At 48.7% G+C, this 5,723-nt stretch overlaps 1 long non-coding RNA gene across 1 annotated transcript; it reads right to left on the bottom strand.

Moving 5' to 3' along the window:
- Nucleotides 1-3,502: 3,502 nt before the first annotated feature.
- LOC118656503 lies at nucleotides 3,503-5,242 on the bottom strand. The gene is made up of 3 exons (XR_004967640.1): nucleotides 5,201-5,242; nucleotides 3,660-3,722; nucleotides 3,503-3,522 (listed from the first exon to the last, which is right to left on the bottom strand). It is a non-coding gene; the product is annotated as an uncharacterized LOC118656503 (long non-coding RNA).
- Nucleotides 5,243-5,723: the final 481 nt, after the last annotated feature.

Raw genomic sequence — 5,723 nt, 5'->3', positions numbered from 1 at the left:
CAACAATTATGTCTATTAATTCAACGACTACTCTTCACTGCCACAAACCCTCTCCCCACCGCCTGCCTTCCCTGTGGGGCCTCCCTCGGCCTCTGCACTTCCTCTCCAGGGACCAAACAGGCCTATTCCCTAAGTGAGAGAGACTTCTGGAGGGTCTCGGGGAAATGGAATTACAGAGCAAGCACGTGCTCAAATGCTGTAGAAGAAATTACCAAATCTGTTCAGCCTCGCTCCTGCGGCCGGCCTCGCTATTGTTAGCGCGTGTCATCATTTCTCAACTCGTGTTTACTAGAGGCTGAGAGACTGCGATGTTCACAGGCCGCTTAACGGGCCAGCGCTGCTTTGCAAGGCGCTGAATCACGTTGTTTTGCAACTCAGTGCTCTGCCCTTTAACCCAACAGTGAGAGCCAGTGTTTTGCTGGTAAATCGGGGCCGTTGAGCTTAGCTGACCCTGCTAAGAAGGCAGTTTCACCAGAAAAGAGGAGAGCAAAGATCACAGATGGGAAGAAAGAACAGGCTCCCAGAGATGGAAGCCAGGGGAATTGCTTAATTGGAACTGTCCCTGCATGACCATAGTTTTAAAGGATAAAATACTAGACCAGCCACTTCTTCTGAAGCCCTCAAGATACTCTGGGATTATAGCAACGATTTTCTAATAGCGTTTTATTATGACTTGGTTTAGTCCTCAATCCCGCCATTATCCTTCATATTACCTAAGTATAAAGTGGACAGCACATAGTCGGTCAGGTATGGGGCATCCTGAGAGCTAAGCAGGAGCTTTGACCTAGGTCCCTGACAGAGAGCACCTTTCTGTCAAGCAGTTTTATGTAGCTGCAGCTGGGAGTGAGCATTTCCTGCAATTTCTCTGTTTTACTCATTTATTACAGGTATCCTTAAACTGGGATGGTACAAAACAAGGAGGGGAGTCAAGAGCAACATGAGGAAAAGATAGTGGGTTTTATTACCAAAATGTGTGTGTGTGTGTGTGTGTGTGTGTGTGTGTGTGTGTGTGTAAAATCACCAAGTCATGGCCTGAGAAATGGTATCTGCTTCTTACCTCTACTTTGTCAAACTATTTATTCAACAAAACATCCTTACTATTTGCGCTCCTTTTGAACAAACTTTCCTGGATTTTATTTATTGAATTATGTGGTTATCCTGAAAGCAAGATAAATTTGAAAACACAGTTTTATGAACATCCATGACTCATAGCTCCTTTTTCCATTTGAGAGTCACCAAAAAAAAAAACAACGAAAAAAAAACAACAAAAAAAACACAAGATAAGAAATCCATCCCTCTGCATTACCTACCACCTCCTCCCAATATTCTCAGCGGTAAATCTGGAGGATTAAGTTGGCCAGTGCTCTAATACCTTCTTACCTGCACAGTGGTCAGAAAGAGGCTCTGTCTTGGAGGTGGAGAGCCTGGGGAATTGCTCATCAGCCTGCAGAACAGGTCAACCAGGACTTTACTTTCAGAGAGAGGAGTGGGGAGCTGGAGTTTACCTTTACCTTGACCCCAGTGGAACATCAGAAAATCATTAATTACCCCACATCCAACCCTCAAAGCTCTGCTCAGAGTTGGGATCATGAGACTGTGCCAGGCCTGTGGGCAGAGGTGGACAGGCCTGTGGGCAGGACTCGTGGGATGACCATTTTCCCGTCTGTAACATTCTATAGAAGATAGAATGAAGCCCCGTATGACTATCACAGAAAGGTTTTTTTAAGAGATAAAGATGGCTAACCAGCAGGGCACAAATATGGAATGACACATCGAGTTATGCTGTATCTAGAAGACAGTGGGAAGCCAAAAGAAGTTCTTGACCAAGGTAGTGGAATTATCAAATCAGTGCGTTAGCATGTGACTAACAGAGTAGATAAACTGGTACATCAGAGAGTAGGTGATGGGCTTTTGGACTAAGAAAATATTATAAGAAGAAATGGCAGGACCGATTACTAGTAAGGAGATTGGAACGGTAATCAAAAACCTCCCAACAAACAAAAGTCCAGGACCAGATGGCTTCACTGGTGAATGCTACCAAACATTTAAAGACTGTCTCATTAGCAGCACATTAACTCTGCCCTGTCCAGGAAGACAGAGCTCAAACATGACATCCACAGGGAAGGAGCGAGGCCAGCGCTATCATGAAGAGGGCAGCACTCCCCTGGCAGGCACCAGAGCCATCTTCAGGTTAGGCCTTCTGCTACCCAGCCGAGTGACTATGGACATGGGCATTTTATTGGGTATATACAGGCAGCATACTGAGCAAGGGACCCTCACCAGTCTAGAGGAGGTTTGCGTCCAGATCGCCACAAAGGTGCCTTCCTCTCACATTTAATGAATCTGTGCACCATGTCCATAGTAAACAGCCAATCACTGCACTAAGATTTTTTTTTATTGTTTTTTTTAGAGAGAGAGGAGGGTGAGAGAGACATCAGTGTGTGAGTGAAATATCCATCAGCTGCCTCTTGCACGCCCCCTACTGGGGATCGAGCCCACAACCCCGGGCATGTGCCCTGACCTGGAATCGAACAGGCAACATTTCAGTTCACAGGATGATGTCCAACCAACTGAGCCACAATGGCCAGGGCCAATCGTAGCCCTTTTAAGAGACTCAAGATCCTTTGCAAGCCTTATCATTACAGCAAAGCATTTAATCCTATAGGGCTGCAATCATCCAGTTAATGGGCCTGTCCTCAGTTTTCCATCACACTGATTTCAGGAGTTCCTCCTGGTGCTCAGTACGGCTCTTGATTAAATACTATCCTCTTGCACATTTGGGTTGCACATGGTCTAACACTGCACCAGTACGGAGTCTTTCATATTAATCACTTTCTTTGGAGGATGTCTGATAAAACTTTCCTTTGATGAGAAAATTCCACCTCACTATTATTTTTTTAAATATATTATTATTGATTTCAGAGAGGAAGGAAGAGGGGGAGAGAGAAGCATAAATGATGAGATAATCATTGACTGGCTGCTTCTTGCATGCCCCCTACTGGGGATTAAGCCCGGAGCCCTGACTGGGAATCAAACCGTGACCTCCTGGTTCATAGGTCAATGATCAACCACGCCTCCCAGGCTCCACTTCACTATTACAGAAAATTCCTTTGACCTTTCTGCTCCCAGCCCACCTGGCCAGCTGATTGCTACATAATGGACACTCATTCAGTATCACCCAAGCTTTACTCTTCCAGCCATTCCCCTCTGTCTCGAACCTCATTGGTCTGTTATGCCCCTAAGCCCCTTCCCATAGATTCAGAACAAGCCTCCTCTCTCAGGGATGCATGGGAATAACAGTGACAACAGTGCAGTCCTTTCTATTTGTCCATGCACAGGAAATTGACCACAGCCTGTCCATCACAGGGAACATTTTATTGTTTTTCTCCTCCTGCCCACCCTCTCACCTTCAGCCCATTCCTTGTGAAACCATAGTCTCTCCATCTGGTCTGCTTGACCCTTGGCTGAAAAAGCCAGTCTTCCTACATGATTGACGGTTTGACTGTAGATCTAGAGCTTTGCCTGACAAGAACAAATAAAAGACAAATTGTAGGTGCTTCGGTTGTCGCGGCAGGGACTCCTATCATGCCATCATCTCTCTTGTCCCCATATGTGCAGAATGCCTGAAAGACCGAGGTAATTGAAAGTGGTGCATGTACCTCTGGTTGCTCAGATGTTAACGGAAATTGCCTCCTACTGTGGTTGCTTTCTGGCTCGGTGTTCTGAAAGAGAAACAGGTCATTCTATTCCTGGCACAGTATTGAATACACTGTAACTAGTCCGTCAAGGAGAAAATTCTCAGTAGACTGGTAGATAGTGAACTATGGCTGCTCATTTCTGCTAATACTATTCTAAGAATGGCCCAATCTCCCCCCACCCTCTCCTCTTCTTCTCATTTCTTCATTGTCTTCTCTTGCCTCTCCTCCCTTCCCTCTCCTACTTCAGAGAGAGAGGTAGATACACCTGAACACACAGTTCATTTGGTACCTAAAGTATGTAACCTCTTAGTTTATGTTCTTTCTAGAGGCCCAGTGCAAGAATTCATGCATGGGTGCAATCCAGCTGGCCCACTCTGATTGGGCGGATCCGGACAGGCTGGCTGGGGGGGAGTGGATGGGAGAGGTTGGCCAGCCAGCCCTGCCCCCAATCGAGGGGGGGGGGGCAATCGGGGGCAGAGGGAGGCCAGGGGAGGGGCCTCAGGTAATTAGCCAGCTGGCCCCATCCCCTGGTTGAACTCCTGGTCGAGGGGACAATTTGCATATAAGCCTTTTATTATATAGAACTAGAGGCCCAGTGCACAAAAATTTGTGCACTCGGGGGAGGGAGAGGGTGTCCCTCAGCCCGGCCTGTGCCCTCTCGCAGTCTGGGACCCCTCAGGAGATAACGCCCTGCTGGCTTAGGCTTGCTCCCGGGTGGCAGAGGGCAGGCCCAATCCCTAGGTGCAGCCCCTGGTCGGGCTCAGAGCAGGGCCAATTGGGGGGTTGGGGCACCGCCCCCTGTCACACTCAAGGCAGGGTCGATGGGGAAGTTGCGGTGCCACCCCTTGTCACGCACAGAGCAGGGCCCATCAGGGGGTTTGGGGCTCCGTACCCTGTCACGCACAGAGCAGGGCCCATTAGGGGGGTTGGGGCTCCATACCCTGTCACACACAGAGCAGGGCCGATCAGGTGGTTGAGGAACTCCCCCCTGTCACTCACAGAGTAGGGCCAATAGGGGAGTTGGGGCACTGCCCCCTGTCACACACAGAGCAGGGTGGATCAGGGGGTTGGGGCGCCACCCTCTATCACCCACAGCGCAGGGCCAATCAGGGGGTTGGGGCGCCACCACTGTCACACTCAGGGCAGGGCCAATGGGGAGGTTATGGCTCTACCCCATCACACACAGAGCAGGGCCCGTGGGGTGGGTGTTGGGGTGCCGCCTGGATCAGGGTGGGGGTCCCCACTGGGGTGCCTGGCCAGCCTGGGTGAGGGGATGATGGCTGTTTGCAGCTGGTCACACACCCTTCAGGGTGGGGGTCCCCACTGGGGTGCCTGGCCAGTCTGGGTGAGGGGCTGAGGGCTGTTTTCAGGCTGGTGGGTGACTGAAGCTCCCAACCGCTCCTTTTTTTCTTTTCTTTTTTTTTTAATTCTGGACCAGCTTTAGCTCTGGCTCCAGCTCTGAGGCCTCCGCTGCTGAAAGCAGGTTTCTGGCCTTTGCTTACCTTCTGTATTTGAAACAATGTTGCGATCCTGCTGGCTGAAGCCCGGCGGACTAAAGCAGGTTTCTGGGGTTTTGTTTAGCTTCTATATTTGTAACACAGTTGCTTAGAGTTGCAGCTCAGAGGCCTGCAGCGGCAGGCGGGGAACGTTGGAGTCCTCTGTCACTGAAACAAGCAAGCCTCATGTTCACTTTAAGCTGCCTGGCTGCCAGCCGCCATCTTGGCTGGCAGTTAATTTGCATATCGCCCTGATTAGCCAATGGGAAGGGTAGCAGTCGTATGCTAATTACCATGTTTCTCTTTTATTAGATAGGATGATGACCACCTCCACTAGCTATTATACTTCTCTTAATATATGATCCAAATGCTTATGGTGGGTTAGTGTGTGTCTGTGAGTTTGTGGGTATAAGAAATTTTGGTGGGAATAGAGCAAACTATAAATTGTGGGGTTCAAAAATATTTATTAATACTTATCTTAATCAAAAGGAAAATTGATTGATATTTATGTGCAGACACATAATAAGCT

The sequence above is a fragment of the Myotis myotis genome, unplaced genomic scaffold (assembly GCF_014108235.1).
Source record: "Myotis myotis isolate mMyoMyo1 unplaced genomic scaffold, mMyoMyo1.p scaffold_m19_p_5, whole genome shotgun sequence".
Classification (NCBI taxonomy): Eukaryota; Metazoa; Chordata; class Mammalia; order Chiroptera; family Vespertilionidae; genus Myotis; species Myotis myotis.
Note: the sequence above shows the minus strand (reverse complement) of the source record. Positions and strands in the feature narration are given on the sequence as shown.